Raw genomic sequence first — 18033 nt, 5'->3', positions numbered from 1 at the left:
TTATTGACCATGGTTGACCATAGTTGACAATGATTGACCATGGTTGATTTTCACATTGAGACAATCTTCGTCAAAATGCGACGTTGAAACATGGTTAACCATGGTCAACAATGGTTGACCATGGTTGATTTTTATGTTGAGACAGTTCTTTCACAATGTGATGTTGGACCATGACTGACCATAATTGACGATGGTTGATTTTCATATTCCCATAATCTTTGTCACAATGCGATGTTGGACCATGGTTGGCCACGATTTATTTTCATATTAAGACAATATTTGTCACAATGCGACGTATTTGTCACAATGCAACGTAGGACCATGGTTGATTGTCATATAGAAACAATCTTTGTCACAATGCAACATTGGACCATGGTTGACCATGAATGATCATGGTTTTCATAATGTGACATTGGAGCAAAAGACAATGTTCATGACAATGTCACCATGATTATTGACCATGGTTGACCATGATAATATTATTATTTGACCATGGTTGTCCACGTAAGTTTATATTTTTAATTATTATTATGAACCTTCTCCTTATTTTTAAATTGAAGGAACATGAAAAAATATCCAACAACCTTTTGCTTACTTTAAAATTGAAAGACGACTATGAAATATCAAAATCGATCTGTGCCACCCTCCATGTTTTGTTCCATGATCTCAATACACACGAATTTATCTGTAATCGCTGTCGGCAATTTCACATGGAATGGAACAATAACATAGTGTTGCAATAACCCTGATGTGATAGTACTTGAACTATCAAAACTATCGGCGATTCCAACACTTCAATGCTAGGCTCTTTCTGTTCAGATCTGTTATCGCAAACCCCATAACCTTTCCACTCTTCTCTATAATGGGTCGGGTGCGGGCTGTCGGAGTTCAGACTTCTGCGGTTCATATCAATCCCACGTCATGGATTCTGGAGAATATCCATGATTCCATCATATATGTCACAGAAAACTATATTTGCATCAGGAAGCTTTGCGTTAAGCTGTTGCACCATGTATTTCATTGCAAAATTGTATTCAATAATCATATTGTTTACTTCCTCTGCGCATACACCATAGACACTGTTACTCTCCCATAAGAAGCGCGGAGCACATCCAAGAGGCCCAATACCGATGCACACCATTTTCCTCGCATTAAGGTTGTATAAATGCTGCAATATATCGCATATTTTCATGAACAAAAAATACAGAAGCATTTTATATAAAGATTTACTATAAAATAAAAATATATTGGAAAACAAATATCTGTAACCAACATTAAATGGATTTCATTTAACCTGAAGGTTGGAATAATGGAAATTTATTAACAAAATTATCTAAATTTTATATGTCTTTCCCATTAAAAGAACTTAATGCAGTGTAAGTTTGCTATATCAGTTATATTATCTTAATATAATCAAATCTTGCTTTTTTTCTCTGAAAAAAAGTTTGCTATATCTGTGATTTAAATAAATGAATTGTAAATATAAATTGCTTTTCGCATAAATTTTATAGAATCTTCTGTGAATGTAATAATTACGCCGTAAGGCGTTTCCTTTTGAAGTGAATTGACCCAGCTGACACCGTGTCCTATTGTTAACCGTTGATTTGTGGTGTTAGACGATTAAACAAAGTTTGATCGTTGATCGTGGGAAGCCGAAGATCGTGGGAAGCCGAACGATTAAAAGCAGTTTTCCTGTCATTCTCCTGGTTGTATTCCTTTTGCCCTTGCGCGCTGGTTAGTTTATTCCTCACTAAGTTCGTCATTTCGACCTTTTACGCGCCATCTCATTCGCCCAATCTCAGGTTCTCGCTCACTAATTTTCGGTTCAAGGTTTTGTCAGAGCTTTCCACCGCTGTTTGCAGGGCATTTCAAGTTCTCAGGGCGGAATTCGACCTATCCGCTATACACCAGGTTGGCATTAACTAACCCTTTACCCACATTTTTCGGATCTATAAAAAGCCTGTTTAAATTTTTGTATTTCAGGCTATGAATTGATCACGGTAGAACAGATTCCTTCATTTTATATATTTAATCAGGCTTTACGGGGATTACTTCTGGGTTTATCGTTATTTTGTCTTAAATGCTAGTCCCCGTTATCTGGGTAAAAATATTTTATCGTTTAATTGCAATTTCTAGATGGATTTGAATCATTGGCCCTTATTTCCTTTCTTTGTGTTCAAATCATTCCAGCCTTTAGTTCGCTCGACCAGGATGCCTCAAATTCAGTACTCAGATAAATACACTGATGATACTTATGAATATATGTCTGTAACTCAGAGCTTGCGATATTTTTTTTGTTAAATAAAATATTTGTTTCGCTTTTTGGCTGGATGGTGGACTTTCAGATCCACTCAACGAACCGCATACTACATCTATCATTGACAACCTCCTATTGATTTAACCCTATACATACATACAATTGCAGTTGCCCTTCATTGCCACTGTAATTTGGAGCCTGGTTCTTTATTATTCAAAGAAAACGCTCTACCTGTAAACTCCTTCAATGCACTGTCATTCACTTGGCAGAACAAATTGCACGCTTCACATACCATCCTATTTTGAAGTCAATTTTTCTCTGGGTAGCCTATTAAACAAGCAATGATTTTTTGAATGGCACCATCCAGTTCACAATAAATGACATGCCTATGGAACCTTTCTGCTTTCCCTGAATTTCATTTTCCAACATTTAGTCAAGACTTGTATGAACCCATATTCAATTTGTTGGAAAACATTGATAAATCCAACCACCAACATTAATACAGAACCTAGCGTCTTCTAGAGAAGTCGGCGTCTTCTGGAGAAGAAGTCTGAAGAGCTGGATAGCTTCTTAGAGAAGCTACCGCCTCACCGATTCCAGAAATTTCCTCTATGTATAAAAATCAGTTCAGTGATTGAATGAAGATAAGTGACGAGGTTCTAAAGTTCTAAGTGTTTTAAGTTGCTGTGTTTATGAGTTTGAGTCTGCTCTCTCTAATTCAATTTTAGTACTCTGATTTAAAAAAGGATATAATCTTATATATTTTGACAGTGTCATTATGTGCAAGAAGCATATTATGGGATACAATATAAAGCTCTGTTGCAGAATTGTAGGCTGTGCAATTTCCAAATCTGGGGGAACAACAACCTGGCGCATGAAGCCCCACATTGTAGCCTAAATAATAGGTGGTGAACAGTTCATTTATAGTTATACAGTACTTAACGTGGTCTCCAAAATATCGAAAGCATTCTTCTATAAGTATGCCAGAGTCCTCCCTAGACCAAAAAGAAAATATATATCATAATTGGGATCTATTTTTATGTTTTAGAAGCATGCAACAGAATTATGGCAATGAATCTTACATGACTCTTTTGCTACGAAATCCCCCATACTCGTCTTCCAGAGTTTGTGGCATGTCCCAGTGAAACAGAGTCACAAAAGGCTCTATACTTGCATGAAAAATCATATTCGTGTGTAGGAAAGCCACATAGATGTAAATCTCTGTGCAAGGCAAGTAAATAATTTGAGTTTTAAATACCTTTCTGAGAACAACTCATTGTTAAGATTAATGTAATGAGCAATTCCCTGTTCATTGACTCTGTTGTGTCTTGGAGAACCCTCTATAAATTTACAAATAACAGAAATGTGAGAATTATGGAATCCAACAGTTACTTAAAATACATTGGAGATTTATTTAAAACGATATCACTGCTCGTTAATTCAACTTACTAGGAAATATACATTGCCAGGAAATAGAAAAATGATACACGCCCATTCCTATTTATTTAAGAAGTTGAACATCTTCCTGCGTGCAGATTACAGACAAATTAATTTCATCTATTCTCAAAGGAACCTCTCAATTCATCAAATCATTCAAATTTGTACCTTATAGATGGTATAGTTCGCTTGACCAGGATGCCTCAAATTCAGTACTCAGATAAATACACTGATGATACTTATGAATACAGGTTTGTAACTCAGAGCTTGCACTATTTTTTTTGTTAAATAAAATATTTGTTTTGCTTTTTGGCTAGATGGTGGACTTTCAGATCCACTCAACGAACCACATACTACATCTATCATTGACAACCTCCTATTGATTTAACCCTATAGATACATACAATTGCAGTTGCCCTTCATTGCCACTGTAATTTGGAGCCTGGTTCTTTATCATTCAAAGAAAACGCTCTACGTGTAAACTCCTTCAATGCACTGTCATTCACTTGGCAGAACATATTCTCCCATTCATGGGGTTTGATGGCCCTGTTGCCAAGGCCTGGAGCTCGATCTTGGGACACAACATTCCTAGACTCTTTCCAATCCACGACATACGCAGACACCCTCCTTCGAAACTTAGCCTTGAATTCACTCCAAGCCTGGTACTTGTAGTGATTGATCACTCTTCTCTGGGCCTTCACATACACTGTTCTGTATGCCTTCTTCAACTAAAAGAGGTGTATTACATTGAGCAACTTACGAGAGGCAGCTTCCAAAAGAAGTATGGATTTGTAGCGCTTCAGCTTCCTTTCCCTGCAACTTTGAATGATAAAGAACCAGGCTCCAAATTACAGTGGCAATGAAGGGAAACTGCAATTGTATGTATCTATAGGGTTAAATCAATAGGAGGTTGTCAATGATAGATGTAGTATGCGGTTGGTTGAGTGGATCTGAAAGTCCACCATCTAGCCAAAAAGAAAAAAAAATATTTTCTTTAACAAAAAAAATAGCGCAAGCTCTGAGTTACAAACCTGTATTCATAAGTATCATCGGTGTATTTATCTGAGTACTGAATTTGAGGCATCCTGGTCAAGCGAACTAAAGGCTTGAATGATCTGAACCCAAAGAAAGGAAATAAGGGCCAATGATTCAAATCCATCCATAAATTTCAATTAAACGATACAGTGTTTTTATCCACATAACATAACGGAAAGGAAATAAGGGCCAATGAACACCATGGTGCAGGCACAGAGTAGTCTCATTTTCTGTGCATTATCTTGAGTACTACTTTTGCTTGAATGATGAGATGGCGGGATTTTATAATAAGCGACGGAAGGAATGGATTTCCCATGGATTCGAAGAGTGATTTCAGAGGCAATGAGCTGATAACGAACTCATTCATTGGGATGCTTGCGTCTAATGAATTCTTGTGCAGAGTGTGACCATAGTTTCAATGCTATTGTTGAATATGCAGCGTAGATATTTGGTTTCAATGTTGAGTCCTTGTCTATGGTTAATCCCTTTGGAAAATACAACAATATCCCTCTCTGTGGCCAAGCTCTCATATACCATATAATCCCATTTGATGGGTCTGGAATGATCAAAGTAACCCAATTTTGCTGTGATGATCTCTGGTAAATCTGAGCTATAATTAGCTGTGTCCACTACGGCCACTAATGTTGCAGACCAATGGGTTGCAGGGGGAGGAACCTTGCATCCGACTACAGCTCGTGGTTGGATAGAATATCAAAATTGTAAATACTCGATGGCATTCACTGGTGTATGGATTTGTTGCGAGAATGAACAGCTGGGGGATGATTTGTGGGATATCAGATTGGAGTTTGCAGAAGACAGGCGTACTAAGAAGAGGACTTCCTGAGGAAGAAATACAATGTCTTGGATGAAGGAACTCCTATTGGTTTGATTGGTTAGCAACAAGGGAAAACTCTTTGTGAATTTTGCAGCTTGTGGTTTATACATATTGGGTTCTTTCTCAATTAAACTTTCTTGCAGGCTTCCATATTGAAAAAAAAAACATTCCACGACCATGTCTTGATATTAACCCGGTATGATTTAACTGCAGAGCCAAGAACAAAGTATTTATTAGCTACAAAATCCAGTCTGCTATTCAACATTTTACATACATCTATGCATCAAGAATTAATGCCCAGAAAAATGGGGCTCTGCAACAACCTTGTAAAAATGAGGGTAATAAGTTGTTTCCGGCGGTCTACATCAACATATGCAGCTTAACAAAGCCACCGAAATTCATATTTAGGCCGATAGGCCTTCCTTTGAAAGGGACTTTCGTCGTCCTTTTGATTCTCACGCTGACACCTGGTGGACTAGGCAATTTGCTTAGTATTTGTTTAGGCTTGATTGTCATGCTGACACCTGGTCGATCGCCTCTTCTCGCTCCATCGTTTCAATTCCCTCTGCAACGGCTTCGTTCGCATAAGCAGCATGAATTCCCGTAATTTTTCCGATGTTTTCGTTGTGGCTAAGGGGAGTGGGCGGCGGTGGACAGTGGAAAGGGATATGGCACAGCTGGAACAATGCAATACCCCTGAAAGCGATCGGCATACCGTTATTAAATTGGAGGGTAAACACCCTTTTCTTTGGCACGACCATTGGCCTGTTCTTGATTATGCCAGAGTCTTTGAATGCCTCGTTCTTGTTGATAATTTGTCCGCCGAAGTCTCCAGAGTTGTATCCAAGCTAAAGAGCTTAAGCTCTCGAACTGGAATTGATCAGAATAAAATCAGAATGAGCCCATTCATATTTCAACCCAAATATGTGACGGTTCATATGAGAATTGAGAAAGACTGGATGATCCATTGCAAGAAGCTTGAGATGAGGTCCAGAGCTAGAAATGGCAAGGACTTGAAAATTTGCAGTAGTAAGGAGGAAATAATGAAGAGGGTTGCTCACATTCCTGGACTGGAGAAGCCCTCTGTTGTTTATCTGGCTGTTGCTGACGATCTTTTAGAGGACAGGTTGCTGTTAGAGGGATGGAGTGACTTCTTAGCCCCTTACGAAAAGAAGAAACTGGGTGTGCTGGATATCTACTCAAAGTATCCCTATCTCATTCAATCTGCAATTGATTATGAAGTATGCCTGCAGGCTGATACATTTGAGGGGAATAGCTTTTCTACATTTTCGAGTCTCATAGTGTTGCAGAGGACCATGAGAATGGATAGGGCGCAGGATTGTGAAGGTTCAACTGTGGCTTCTTATGCTTACAACATTGAAGGCCCAGCAGGAGGACCTAAAAGATGGGCAACCAACATGTCGGATTTGAGCCTTGCTGCTATTAGCTATGGATCTAATGAGGTCTCTTGCCAGTGAAAGACTAGAACCAGATTGTTCAATTTTAAGCAGATTCAGGCTTGAATCTCAACAAGGTGATTTTCTGTAACATTATTTTGTAAGCTGTATGCTACAAAGAAATTGCCTGGTCAATACCTCTTGTAGAAGCTACAGTTTATGTGCATTTTGTATGATTCTTCCTCACGATCATGCTCTTCAAATATGATCTAATAGCTTTTTAATAGAGAATGGGAGATTAATGGTGCCTCAATACCAATTGGTGTTGTTCAAAACAAATTGTTATATACTATTGTTAAATTGGGTCTATATTTATTTCAGAATTAATGAAGTTTGTTCTTGAAGATGTTTAGATGTTTGTTCTTGGTGGTTTATGTACATTGCAAACACAGCCGATATTTAGCCATCTCCATTCCCTCTTAGGGTTTTATTGCACATCTCACGCTCTGTATCTCTGTTTTCTCGAATAGATGAACATATAATAAAGAAATAAGAGAATCACAAGTCTGATTGTTGACATTTTTTATTATTACCAAATCTTACATTAGTATTCTGCGTTAAACATAGATGTTTGTGTGAGGTCCTGGGCCTCAAATATACTTGACGAAGATGACACAGGCTGGGTTTTTTTGTTTCCTCTACAGTGCAAGATATTCAAGAGGGCAGTCTTTAATCAAATGGCTTGTCATTTGCTACAATTGCAAACACAGTTGGTATTTAGCCATAGGAATTCTCACTGAAGGTGTTGTTGCACATGTCATGTGCTGTACATCTTTGTGTTTTGAACTTGTTATCAGCCATTAATAGTTATATTCACAAATTGATGAATGTAAAGAAATACAAGAAACACGACTCTGGTTGTTGACTTTTCTTTCTTTATACACCAACCCATAGATTTGTATTGAATATAAATGTCTGTCTAAATGGATGCTTTCATGGGTTGCATATAGGTACAAGATGGCAGAGGATTGCGTAGATGATGACGATGATAAATCATCAATCAGTGAGCTACGAAAAGCAACTGAGGAGGAGCTCAATCTGCACAATTCCTTGTCTAAGGTACAATTACATACTATGTTTCGCTGAGTTGTGCTTTTCTCTAAGATCAAATCATTATGTGTAGTTTCTGTTACATAAGCTTCCATATATCTAGTGCGATGCCTTGTATCTGAAGTTAAATGTGACTTTATGAGTTAATTGGTATTTGGATTCTGTGCTAGCTCAATGTGGTTTCCAGCAGGCAAAACGTTTTTAAACTAATTCCCCTCTCTTTAGGGTCGGTAGTCAGCCAGAAAAAATAATCTGAATTGTATTCCATGCTTAAGACTACTTTAAGAACAGAGATTTGTGTTTTATTTTCGTGTCAACCCTTTCTTTAATATATATCTATATGTGCCCTCTTCTAGGAAGCAATGTTTTAACTTTCGCCCAATTATTAGTAATGAAATTAGTTTTGTGAGTTTAAAAAAAATTATGTTCTGGACTTGCATGTTTTGTAATGTTATGTTGTTTAATTTGAAAGAATTTTCTCTGAAGCTTAGAGTCTTCATGCTTTGGCTTGATAAACATGACAAAAAATGTTCGCAAAATCTTTTTAGATTATTGTCTGAAATTTACACTCTTCATGTTTTGTCACGATGAAAGTGACAAGAAGTTTTTCTAGATTGCAGCATGCAAAAGCACATCTGAATGAAAGGGTTCTGCTAGAAGGAAAAAACAAAATTTCATTGAGAGTTTAAGAAAAACTTGATTCCCTTGAGTGTAGTTGGCAACCTTTATTGGATGTTGAGAGTTTTCCCACAGAAACTGGGATCACAGGGAAATTGGGAAAGAGACCACAGCTTCTTCAGCAATCTCCCATCCACCAACCCTCTGATAAATCCAGTGCTCTCATATATATGTGTGTGTGTTGTGCCCAAAACTTGTCTAACCTCCCTGGAATGTTACCATGATCATCTCTAAACACCCCCTGCCCCGCAAGGCCTATATTGCCTTTGGATCTCCTATCAAAACAGAATTTACTCAATGCAGAGGGACTCCAAGTCTGGATGCAGCGTGCCATTAATGCAAAAACTACTTTCCTGAATAGTAGAAGATTTTACAAGTTATCTCTGCTTACCTGTTAGGTATTCTATTCCAAAACTTGTCTAACCTCCCTGGAATGTTACCATGCTCATCTCTAAACACCCCCTGCCCCGCAAGGCCTATATTGCCCTTGGATCTCCTATCAAAACAGAATTTACTCAATGCAGAGCGACTCCAAGTCTGGATGCAGCCTGCCATTTATGCAAAAACTACTTTCCTGAATTGTAGAAGATTTTATAAGTAATTTTGAGATGATAATATATTAAGTTTGACTGAAGAAATGAAATAATTGACCTCGTTAACAATGTATAGTGTTTTACAAAGTGGGCATGTGAATTGCGAGGACTTTTGCTCGCTGTACTTTTAATAATTATAAAATCCTTCATAATGGTTTCTTTGACTGGAATTGTTGTGTAAAATTCTTCTCTGTTGTGGAATCAGGGATGGGTGCTACTTTGAACGCAGGCAAACCCAAGAAGGGTTCGATAGTAGCAGTATTTGGCCTGGGGGCTGTTGGGCTTGTTGTAAGTACTAATAACAAGTTCCCTCTTTATGTTCCACTGTATGCATATTAGTATCTGTTGCAGTTTTAAAGTCCTCAAACCTTTTTCTAGGGACTATTCTGTTCACTTCCCCTACCTGCATTTTCATTGGGACCAATATGATGAGGGTAGAGTTTAATTATATGTTAGCCTTCTGACCCGAGTTTAACTACGCAGGCTTGTGAAGGTGCAAGAATTGCAGGAGCTGCTCGAATAATTGGAATCGATTTCAATAATGAGAGATATGAACGAGGTAATTGTATATTTCCCACTTCCATTATTGGAAAATCTGTTTACATATGTTGATATGTTGACTTGTAGAATTGTCTTTTTAACCCTTTCTTGTAATCTTTCCTTTCTCAGCAAAACAATTTGGGGTAATGGAATTTATAAACCCTAAAGAGTACGAAAAACCTATTCAGCAGGTACATTGAGCTGCCCAAAATGATCATCAAACTCTCTCCCAGATCAGAGTATTGGTTGCTTTTGACTAGTGTGGTACTTTAGTGCTTAGGTGGGGGAGATTTTAAGTTTTCGCATGGAGTGCACTCACTCACCATCCATTCAAAGCAGTGTAGACTCTTAATTTCCAAACACTTATAAAAAATGCTTACAGGTAATTGCGGAAAAAATTGATGGAGGGGTGGACTGCAGTGTCGAATGCACAGGGAGTATTGAGGCCATGGTTCAAGCTTTGGAATGCTGCCATGATGTACTAGCTCTTTGTTTCCTTTGGTTTAAGATACATCAATCATTTCAATTCTAAGCTGTAGCTTTAAACTGATTGCTTCGATTTAATTAAGAAAATGCAGGAAATGCATATGTTTGATATCAGAGTTCTGTTTTTGCAGGGTTGGGGTGTAGCCGTTTTAACAGGGGTCCCTCGTTCCGACGCAGTCTTTAAAACGAATCATGTAAACTTTATGAGCGAGAAAATGTTGAAAGGAACCTTCTTTGGAAATTATAAGCCTCGTACTGATTTGCCAGGCCTTGTAGAGATGTATTTGAATGGGGTAAGATATCAGAGTTCTGTTTTTGCAGGGTTGGGGTGTAGTCGTTTTAACAGGGGTCCCTCGTTCAGACGCAGTCTTTAAAACGAATCCTGTAAACTTTCTGAGCGAGAAAATGTTGAAAGGAACCTTCTTTGGAAATTACAAGCCTCGTACTGATTTGTCAGGCCTTGTAGAGATGTATTTGAATGGGGTAAGACTTCATAACATAGTTGTAACAACTTATTCAAACCATAATTGTAGATAATACTGTGTGGTCATGTTTCCCAGTTGTTTTTTTTTGTCCGTACCATGACGGGAGCAATCTATGCTTATCATATCTAATTAGAGTTATAATTACGTTTTTAATCTTTCCTTCCTTGATTGTTAAATTTGCAGGAGCTTAAACTGGATAAATTTGTTACAGACAAGGTTTCTTTTGCTGACATCAACAAGGCATTTGATCACATGCTTAAAGGAGAGGGTCTGAGAACTGTAATTAAAGTCATCCAGGATTATTGACAAATATGAACACAGTTGGAATATCTCCAATGTTATGAAGGCATGCTGAACTATTTCAAACTGTTATGTGATTAATGGCGTGGATTTTATGTGTAACTATGGTATGCAATTAAAGTCCTGGAAAGCATGTAAACGGTTATAATAATTTTAGGGCAAGTATGATGTTTAAGTTTTGACACTGCTTCCAAAACAGCCATCCAAAAGGTCATTACTATATAGCTTGATTAGAAATAGATTGAATGAGAAGGTCCAGATGGGGTATTCAATCATCTCCATCCATCTGTTCTGCATCCTCGGTGCTTACTTGAACAATATATCAGCCTTCATATTTATCCCTTGCAGACATGCTGAAAAGATAATGACATGGAATTTTTCCTTGCTTCTCTGATTCCGTCCAATGATGGGCCAGCTGCAAATTTTCCTGATTGAAATTTCCATTTGACCTCTCTGCAATGTGTTGTGAATCTCTTATCACCTGTAGAAAATTTAAACCTTTCTCTATTGCTATTTTCAGAATCTACCAAAAAGCATAAAGTTCTTCTATGTTGTTTGATCCATCGCCTACAGCTCTGCTTTGAAACTGATCTCGTAATTGTCTCTTAAAGTAATGCCTCATGATCCACAATAGCTGGGATTACCTTGACAAGCCTCGTTGAAATAACTGCACACTATTGTTATATATATATATATATATCTGGGGATCTTAGTATTATTTGTTTCTTTTCCTTTAAAGGTGGCTGTGTCCCTTAATATGCATATCTATTCTTGTGTCAAACTTGATTAGTAATAACATCTTTGTTTTGAATTCTTTTCATTTCTTGCTAGCCAAATAGCTTAAGTCACTGTACAAGGACAGTCTGATGCCCACATGTAGTTAATACAGAATGTATTTTGAAAACTAGGATTTAGCTTTGTAGTGCTTGAATCATCATTTCATGTTGGTTTTCATTTGTTAGTAGCCAGATCATTTCTCTTACAATATGATTGTAATATCTTTTGTTTCTCTTCTGTGGGAAATTTTGTACAGGAGTTCAAACAATGTATATAAATAGAAAGATGCAGAAAATGACAGTCAAATTTTGTACTCAGAATTATGACAAGAAAGCCCCTGCTGGGTTTGTGAGGAAAGAGAGCTTCAACACCAGTTCTGTCTCCAACCGCCAAGATGATCAGTACGCTACTAACATTTTTAGTGAAGAATTTCTGCTATTCTCTTGTAATCTATAGGCCCCCAAAGCTCCTCATAGATGAGAATATTTGCAGGATGTTAATATTTTTGTAAGTTTGTAGTAGTTGTGGAATGACTTACTTTTGTGCTACTTCTCATCTTCAACAACAAGAGTTTCTGTGGTGAATAAGCAGAATCCATGTCCTGCCTTGTGAAGCAGCTCTCCACTGTGATAGCGTTCTTTGTAATGTCTTTGATAAATCCTTTAGACTTCTATTTCATTCTGTAATATGATGGGATTCACTCTACAAGATTAGGGGATTCACTCTACAGAGTCCATGTCATACCTTCTGAATCAGCTCTCCACTTATGCTAATTTTCTCTGTAATGACCGTAATAAATCCTATATAATGATATTTCATTTTGTAATATGATGGGATTTCACTCTACAAGATTGGTTTCAATGTTACTTGTATTGTGGTATATGAAATTTCTCAGTTTTACTTGAAACAGGATGGGATTTCATTCTGTAATATCATGGGATTTCCCTCTGCAATATTTGCTACTAAATTTTACAATTCCAAATTAATAATCCTACCAGCCTCTCTTTGTACCTTTTGGGACAATTGCTAGTTTACTTGTTTAGGATTGTACTGTATAGATCAACATTCAAGAAGATAGTAATTATATATACCTTGGAAGATGAGATTTGAGACGGTTGCGCCTGCAATGACGAAAATCGATAAATTGTGCATCGGCGGTGAGTAACTTGAGAAATCTGAGTGGAGCTGTGCCTGAAGTATCCAGAGACTAAAGTTAATCGGAAATCTTTTGTTGTCTGAAGTAGAATTTTCTTTTTCCTATTTTTAACCAAAATTCAATGATAAAATTTTGGATTTAAATTTATTTCAAATTTGATTGATAAACTGTTCTAAATATTTTATTAAAAAAATATATTAAATTTTATAATATTAAGAAATATTTCAATATATAGTTTTTAGGTGTAACATTAAAATTTGGAAAGATTGAAATTAAAAGAAAAATAAATAAAGATTAAATGTCACCTCGTCAACTTTATGAGCCGAGATTTTTGTTCTAGTGTCATTTTCTAAGCCAAAACCCAAAAAAGTCAATGAATTTTAAAAGGTACTAAAACTCATCTATTTTTTCATTTTTTTTAATTAAAAAAAAACAAAATAAATAATAAATTATTCACTAATATATATTTAAAATTTATCAAAATAAATAATAAATAATGCTGAATTAAAGTTGAATATAAATATAAATAAATTAAAAATATATTTTTTCAATATTAATATAAAAAATTAAATAAAAAAATTATATTAAAAAATAGCATTTCCCTTTGAAATGAATTGCCTCAATTGATGCCGTGTCCTATTGTTGACCGTAGATTTGTGGTGTTAGACTATTGAACGAAGTTTGATCGTTGATCGTTGAGCAAAATGATAGTTTCATCTCTTAGACACCTAGTTTGTATGGGGTTTGGTGCATTCTTCAAATATTGTAATACTTTTTCATGTGTGGATTTAATGATGGGGTTAGTTTATGTTGCGCACATACAGAGGCTTGGTCATGTACTCACTTTCTGTCTTTTTCTATGGAATAGATGTATGCTTAATAATCAACACTATCAAACCGTGTTAGTGATGCCTGTCATGAATTTACATGTATTCTTAGTCGTAGAATAGGCCTTAAGCCAAGGGCAGACCCTGGATCCAATTTTGTGCTTTTCATTTTTTGTTGGACAAGCCTTTGTTTTTAGACCTACTTGATTTCTGTCAAGTGAAAATAAGAACCTCACAGTCAGTATATAAAAGGATGTAATGTCAAATATCTTAATAAAATTGAAGGAATCGTTGCCCATGATATCTGGAATTTATTAAGAAATTTGCTTTTGCCGAGCTAAAGGATCGACGACTGTTCCAATCTTGCAATCACATCTGTTAACTTCAAAATCTCCTTATAAGATGTATTTGAAATTCTTTGTCATCATGGCCCTCCACCCAAGACAACCTAATGATGTCTAGATTGAAGGTTTTCTATGAATTTATGTAGGTCCCTTTAAAGTTAAAATGCCAAGTAATTAAATAAATGCAGAGAAGGAGACGATGTGTCCACGTTGTTCTTACGTTGCAAATAATTTCTTGGAAGTTTGGACATATATTAAATAAATTCCTGATAACTGCTTTTGGTCAGTTACAATCAGATGCATATCAAAGTTTCTTTGAGATATTTATAGTTTTATCTTTGAGTGTGGGTATGCTTGATTGCTGGCTATCTAGGTGGTGAGTTGAATATCTATAATTAGGGTTTTATTTCACCCTAATGGATTATTTTGATGATTGGGCATTGTGTGTCATCTCCAGACATGTGGTTCTCCCTTCAGAAACTGCCATATTGCTTCCCAACAACCGACTTCTCAATGAAGTAAGCACCACATTTTTGTTCTCAAATGCTATTTTCAATGCAAATGCATCTGTTCTACCAACTTCCCAATGTGGTAATCAACACCTAATTTGTTTTCAAATGCCATTTTTAATGCAAATGCATTTGTTTTTCCAACTTCCCAAGGTGTAATCAGCACCTAATTTCTTTTCAAATGCCATTTTTAATGTGACAAAGAACAAGCTTACTCCAAACACTTAAGTGATAAAAGCAACACAAGATTTCAAGTATTCAAACCATGTTAGTGATGCCTGTCATGAATTAACATGTATTCTTAGTCGTGGAATAGGCCTTAAGCTAGGGGAAAACCCTGCATCCAATTTTGAGCTTTTCATTCTTTGTTGGACAAGCCTTTGGTTTTAGACCTGCTTGATTTCTGTCAAGTGAAAATAAGAACCTCACAGTGAGTATATAAAAGGATGTAATGTCAAATATCTTAATAAAATTGAAGGAATCGTCGCCCATGATATCTGGAATTTATTAAGAAATTTTCTTTTGCTAAATTGAAGGATCGACGATTGTTCCAATCCCGCAATCATATCTGTTAACTTCAAAATATCCTTATAAGATGTATTCGAAATTCTTTGTCATCATGGCCCTCCACCCAAGACAACCTATTGATGTCTAGATTGAAGGTTTTCCATGAATTTATGTAGGTCCCTTTAAAGTTAGAATGCTAGGTATTTAAATAAATTCAGAGAAGGAGACGATGTGTCCATGTTGTTCTTACATTGCAAATCATTTCTTGGAAGTTTGGACATATATTAAATAAATGCCTGACCACTGCTTTTGGTCAGTTACAATCAGATGCATATCAAAGTTTCTTTGAGATATTTATAGTTTTATCTTTGAGTGTGGGTATGCTTGATTGTTGGTTGTCTAGGTGGTGAGTTGAACTGACTTCTCAATGAGGTAAGCACCGCATTTTTTTCTCAAATGCTATTTTTAATGCAAATGCATCTGTTTTGCCAACTTCCCAATGTGGTAATCAACGCCTAATTTGTTTTCAAATGCCATTTTTAATGCGATAATCTATTTGTTTGTTTTATTTTTTATTTTTATTATTATAAACATATTAATAATTTTAACCAAATTGATATTCTTTTTGGTCCAGAACGAATGGCAAGCATTGGAGTTCAGCAGTCTCGTGGATGGGCGCACTAAGCCATTCATCGTCCTGAGCCACACATCATGTTATTTAGAAGACCTTTGAATTACTAGCAAAACTAGTAGCAACAGGTTGTGGATCAATCTCAACCTATGGGTCTGAAAGCCCAGAGAGTTCTATTGTGGGCAAAGCGGGGGCTCAATCTCAACCTATGGATTTGGAAACCCAATGAGTTTTATTGTAGGCAAAGTGGACTGGCCTGCCTGATGTGCTCAATTTTGAATGATTGATTGGATTTTATTATATAAATAGTTGAGAGAAACGAAGAATAATAATTTGTATAATTTTGATTAAGGATTTAATTTATTTTAGGCAATTTATTGACTAGGTTTAGTTTGAATGATTGAATTATTATAATATTTATTATTTTGAACCAAAATGCAATTCTTTCAATTTAACATTTTTATCGGCCTCTCTTTGCATCTTTTGGGGAAATTGTTAGTTATATTAAATTACTTGAAGAATCAGTCTCCTACAATGTATTTTAGGTATCAAAGGAGGGAAATGGTTATTTCCACTGATTGAGGAATAATTTAGGTAGTTGATTCGTGTTGGTTCATCTTGAGCTCGAAACTCTTTCGTTGTCATCTAATTAATGAATGTGTTAGATTGACCATAGCAAAATATCCATTTTCAGAGTACACATAACTAACTATTGCAATTGTAACTCATTATCATCCACCCTTGTTTTCAACAATGTCCATTCACATGTCGCTATTCTTCCCCACTCTATGCCTTATGGGTCTTCCCCACTCTATGCCTTATGGCGTTTCCTTTGCAACATAAGGTGCAAATGCTAGTTTTTAATCACTGAGACTCAAAATAGGCAGAAAGAGTAAATACCAATACCTGCAATTCATTACTAATGGTTTCGATGAGTAGCTGGTTGAATTTCCATGGAGAACTAATCGATCGAACTCCAGAGACATTGCGCAGGTAGAAATGAATGTAGTCATTGCTGAAATGGAAACGTATATCAGAGACTCCGATACTATGTCCTTCGCCGCCTTTTCACCTAAGAATAGGGACATTGTCTGGAACGTATCTGAGGCTTGCTGGATATGTTGAGTCAGGGATATGTGCTACCCCTGCAATTTAACGACCCTATTATCAGACTCCAAATGCTAACCCTGGGCCAAACAAGAACCTATAAAAGAACAGCAATTTTGTTCGAAAATGGGGATCCTCAGACAAGGAGATATAAAGAACAGGAATTTTCGTCGAAAATAGGGATCCTCAAACAAGAAGATATAAAAGAGCAGGAAGTTTCTTCGGAAATGGGGATTTGAGGTAACCAGATCAGAACCGCTGTTAAACAAAACTCCTGCACCTGCAGAAGCGAAATTAACCCCCTGCTACATGTGTTGGTACATTCCTCCCAATCCAAGATACGTGGGAACAAATGGCAGCCCCATGAGAACCGTTGTGGCATTCAAAATAAATAAATAATTCAGCCGCAACCTACACTGAGAATGACGAATTTTCAAGATTCAACAAAGAAATCAAATATTAAAGGGCTTTTTCTTGAACGAACCTAGGTAGTCGATTGTGAAACGGCCATTGCAGAATCTGCCTGTTGGTAAGTGAGTATCAAAATCTCTTCCGTATGGAGGATTATTAGCTCTGGCAAATGTTCCAAGATAATTATTATTTCTGGCATCAACTGTAGAGTCCCCAAAAATAAAGAACGCAGGAACCAGGGGATATGATTCTTTAATTCCTTGAGATGCTGGTGCTTCAATATTGGCTACCAATGCACTACTTATCGTTTCTTCCCTTCTCTGTGCAATACTCTCCTCGGCCAGGCTTATGCCGGAAAGCTCAGGGTCGAATTCCATTAATTCTTCTTTGTTGAAAATATAATTTCAACTGTGGCTCAGTGAAACAACGTTTAATCCAGCAAAACTGTCGGACCACTTTTGGTTAGCAAGCAGTTTTTGTACAAACGCGCCCGATGCAATAAGATTTTGCCACGCGTAAAATGTACCTTCTCCAAAACAACCATTCCATCGGAACATAACGTTCATCAGGACCATTGGATTTTTTGAGGGCAAATCAACAGTTGACGGACA

At 36.6% G+C, this 18033-nt stretch overlaps 2 pseudogenes across 1 annotated transcript; one reads left to right on the top strand and one right to left on the bottom strand.

Annotated features, from left to right (window-relative positions):
* Nucleotides 1–919: 919 nt before the first annotated feature.
* Nucleotides 920–17799, bottom strand: LOC149169409 (GDSL esterase/lipase 7-like; annotated as a pseudogene).
* LOC149169410 (O-fucosyltransferase 23 pseudogene) lies at nucleotides 6086–12334 on the top strand (annotated as a pseudogene). Its single transcript, XR_016259718.1, has 2 exons — nucleotides 6086–7098; nucleotides 12187–12334. The product of XR_016259718.1 is annotated as an O-fucosyltransferase 23 pseudogene (transcript).
* Nucleotides 17800–18033: the final 234 nt, after the last annotated feature.

This window comes from Pinus tabuliformis, chromosome 4_2 (genome assembly GCF_031772625.1).
Source record: "Pinus tabuliformis cultivar Carrire ecotype Pingquan chromosome 4_2, CPIR1, whole genome shotgun sequence".
NCBI lineage: Eukaryota > Viridiplantae > Streptophyta > Pinopsida > Pinales > Pinaceae > Pinus > Pinus tabuliformis.
Note: the sequence above shows the minus strand (reverse complement) of the source record. Positions and strands in the feature narration are given on the sequence as shown.